The sequence below is a fragment of the Poecilia reticulata genome, linkage group LG8, assembly GCF_000633615.1.
Source record: "Poecilia reticulata strain Guanapo linkage group LG8, Guppy_female_1.0+MT, whole genome shotgun sequence".
In the NCBI taxonomy this organism is placed as follows: Eukaryota; Metazoa; Chordata; class Actinopteri; order Cyprinodontiformes; family Poeciliidae; genus Poecilia; species Poecilia reticulata.
In genome coordinates, this window is record NC_024338.1 from 4,648,732 (window position 1) to 4,652,920 (window position 4,189).

The 4,189-nt window shown below is 38.1% G+C and overlaps 1 protein-coding gene across 3 annotated transcripts in view; it reads left to right on the top strand.

Annotated features, from left to right (window-relative positions):
- Positions 1 to 4,189, top strand: part of LOC103468293 (thyroid hormone receptor alpha) — a 74,491-nt gene that overhangs the window by 16,585 nt on the left and 53,717 nt on the right. The window contains exon 1 of one of the 3 annotated variants that reach the window (XM_008415256.2): positions 1,264 to 1,318. The exons of the other annotated variants lie outside the window; for them this stretch is intronic. The gene's annotated coding sequence lies outside the window, so the exon portion shown is untranslated. Of the gene's footprint in view, positions 1 to 1,263; positions 1,319 to 4,189 lie in introns of those variants that run through there. 3 annotated transcript variants of the gene reach the window in all.

Sequence of the window (4,189 nt, forward strand, 5' to 3'; positions counted from 1 at the left end):
CCCGAAACGTTGGCTGGAGATGGGCACCAGCACCCCTCCCGACCCCACTGAGGGAAAAAGGGTGCAAGAAAATGGATGGATGGATGGATGGATATATATATATATATATATATATGTTCAGGCATAGTATTACATGATTACATTTATATTAATAAATTATTTCATATAGATTTTTTTGTAGTCGTAAATGTTTAGAGTATTTTTAATCGCTTTTTGTTGATCTTTTTCCTCTCCTCTTCTGCACGAATTTCACATGACTGAATATGCAAATTAGGTGATGATGTCATCATCATCTAATTTGATCATGGCGACTTTTAGGATGAGTTGGCAGCTGTGTTTCTGACGGAGAGCGGTGTGTTTCTGCAGATGGCATCAGGACCACAGGAAGAAGGCACAGGCTTTTCTCACAGGCATATCTCTCATGTTACACTGTCAACGCACGCTGACACTTTTAACAAATATATTCAAAACATTTTCTATGTAGAAGTTACACACTGCAGCTTTAAGGTAGCTTTATTCACTTTTTAGTAATTCAATAATTATTACATTATTACAATAAAGATTAAATAACAATTGGGTGTGTTTCGGTCTAGTTAACAAAAACAAAAGGCGTGGATCATCAGCAGGTCAGTGGCTGGTCAATCAGTTCTGTGTTCACCCGACCGTTTAATAATTGTCACAAAACAGCATCAAGCCTGAAAACGTGAAACTGTGACAGACTGGATGTGAAATAGTTTTCATTCACTCCATAACTGCACACCGTTTGGGCTGATAGATATGAAATCTTGAAAATTAATCCAACCTGGTTTTAAAAAAGATTATTTAATTGGTTTAATCTCTGTGGTTAAACAACTTCCACCTTATAAAATCCATAAATCGGACATAAAAAGCTTGAAACAAACAACTACAGTTCATCTAAGTAAAAGAGCGACACAACGAGTGATTGTTTTAGTTCCCCACTGAGCCTGCATTCGGGCCTCGTTAGATCAGCGGTGCCGGGTGTCACATTCTGATTGTTCCTACGTGTTAGCATCAGCAGAGCCAGTTCTGCAGCTACAGATGGAGCCGTGGCCTCCGCTCAATGAACAAAACCCAGCAGGGCACATCGACGGGGGGAGCGCAGTCGCTCCAGCACTTATACGTAAACGGAGGGAAGAGGCGAAACGAAGGTCAGCCATCACAGACTTAGATTCCTGGCAGTCGTCACAGCAGCTGATCATTAAAGAGGGAGAGTAGAGGGAGGATGGAGAGGGAACAGGAGGAGAACGTGGAGAAGCTGGTCGGAGTCGGATACAGCTGCACCGCTCCGATTTCAGAGGTTAGTGCTGGATTTTATTCAGCTTTCGTACACCGGCTAGCTTTTAGTTATCTTCTAGCAAGTCATGAACCATGAAAAAATTATTGATTTTATCCAAACAAGGTTTTTTTATTAGATTTTTTATACTATATGTGTTTGCTTCTGTCTTCAAAAATGCTGTGCTGCAGCAGGGAAGGGAATGGGTTACATGTGTGCTTGAGCTTAAATAAAAAAAAAGTTATAACTTAATGCTGAAAGTAAAAATAAAAGTTTGTTGTAGTATTTTACTTAAAAAAAACTTTTTCAATATTCTTTGAGAAAAAAGTGTTTAGCATTTTGTCAAAATATAAAACAGCTCTGCATTAGACATGAGAAATATTAAAAAGTATAAAAAAGCATACATTTGGTGTTTTATATAAGCTTCAAATGTAAATAGAGAATTCTGGCAAAGACTGGCAACAGTTTACAGAACATTCACAACAAAACGGAAAAAGTTAACATGGTCAAAAATAAAATTTACAAATACTTAAATGGTGAATTATATTAGACCCAAGAACTTAAAATTGCATCAAATCCTTGAACAGAATATCTTTGAAAAAATTGCCTGCAGAAACAATAATCCCTCAACATTGTGCTGATTTAAAGCTTCATTCAAACGTCAAATGATCAAGTTTTAAGACCAAACTAAAGTAGAATATGTTAAAAGTGTCTAACTCCTTATAAACCTTTCCACATTTTCTCTCATAACAACCACAAGCTTCAATGTTCTATTAGAATGTCATGCAACTGATCTATAGAAATATAGCTTTATTTTACAGCAAGGAATCATGAATGAAAATAAGACATGGGTTAGAATTCGCTTTGCATGGAGACTGACATTTAGTTTAATTTACATCAGGATTGAATGGAAGCAAACCTGTTAGTAAAGTTTAAATTGGGATTAAAAAATCCAATTCAACCTGACTTAATAACTCTAATTAGAGGCACAAGCCTGAAGTAAACCTGACATTTTACTTTAAGCTGCTACACGTTTTGACTGCCTCCAGATCTCTGACTGTGCTCTGTGCTGGCTTAGCAGTGTAACTTCTTGCTTTTTTAGCTTTTGTTTAACATCGTCCAGCTCCGTTTTGTTGCCTGTAACAAAGTGAAATGAATTATGGCCAGATCTTCTTGAATGGGTGATTGATAGGAGCAGAAAAGGGCGGGGCCACGTGTGAATTAGCTGTACAGTGTTCTGCTTGTTTCAGTCTGATTAACTTTTGCGTCTTAACTTTCTTTTTTTCAACAGCTAACCTACCTACTGCTCTATTTAGACTAGAATAAGTAGATTAACACAACTTTATATCCAAACACAGATTCTCTGTTGAATTCAGGGGCTGGAGTGTAACAGCTGCTCTAGAACACTCAAATGCTTTCAATTATTGTTAACCACTTAACTGTAAGATGGACTTTATCCTTGTTGTTGTTTTTCTGCTGATTCTCTTCAAGAGCAAGGAAGTAAACTACAATGCAGGGCATTCTGGGTAAATACGACCAAAATAAATGCGCAAGTTTAGTGCTAACAGGAGAAACGGCTCATTTTATTTTTTACTAAAGACGAAATGGAAATCCCACAACCTCTACAATCTGACACCACTCCATTTTTGTTCACATTTGGTGAAGAAGGAAGTTGCAAATAGTCTTCAGATGTTCTTGTGTTGTTTCCTTCAGTGGTTCTTGGTGCAGCGCCACCGCAGGTGAGGAGGGGAACAGGTTTTTCAATTTCAAAGGGTTTGGTTTGTTTGACTCAGTGCGTTTCTGATACCAATGTCTGAGGTTTAGCACCAACTGATACTGAGTCAATACAGAAACAGTTGCATTTAAAACTTTTCTTTTGTTAAACACAGACATCAAGGTACTGAATTACAAATGTGATAACTCTACACTATTGCAGCACATTTAAATACCGTATTTTCCACACTATAAGGCTCACCTAAAAACCTTCAATTTCCTCAAAAGCCGACAGTGCGCCTTATAATCCGGTGCGCCTTATATATGGACCGATATTGAGCCACAACAGGTCTAGCAACTACGGTAAGCAGCCGCCGACTTAATTTTCGCCCATAGAAGAAGAAGCGCGCGGTGCATGCTGGGATAGTTGTCAGAATGCTGGTTTGTTAATAAAGTTTACCGACCGACTGTCTAGAATCAGGTCGTCTGCAGATCATTTAGCACCACGTTCTCCACGAACATGCTGTGCGCAAAAGGAGAAGGGTGACCATCGTCCAGCCACGCCCCGGCCCAGTCGAAGGCTCTTCTCACCGACCGGAGTCGGACTGTTTTGTTGACATTCCTTTTAGTGGATGCATAACATAACTCCAACCTCTACTGTAGCGTCTATTCTATGCGCCTTATAATGCGGTGAGCCTTATATATGAAAAAAGTTTTAAAATAAGCCATTCATTGAAGGTGCGCCTTTTAATCCGATGCACCTTATAGTGCGGAAAATACGGTACACAAATAGCTTCACAAGTTTGGTCAAACATATAAAAACAACTTTCATTTGTTCAGTCGGTGGAATTAGGAGTAGAACACCCAATGCAAAATAATCAATAAAGGAACTGAAACTGATAAAAACAATAGGTTGATTAAACATGTCAAAATAAACATAGACAAACCTTCTTTCAAATGGTTCGGAAAGTGTAATTAGGAATTCTAAATATAATGTAAAATAAATAACAAAACATGACGTATCTCAGAGCACAAAGCATAGAATGAGGCTGAATAGATCTGCCGATATGGATCGGGCACATCACCGATATGCGATCTAGATTTTTTTTTCGATATTGGGACTGATACAGATATTAATATCAGATCAGTGCATCTCTACCTAAAACATGGAAATCTTTTCAA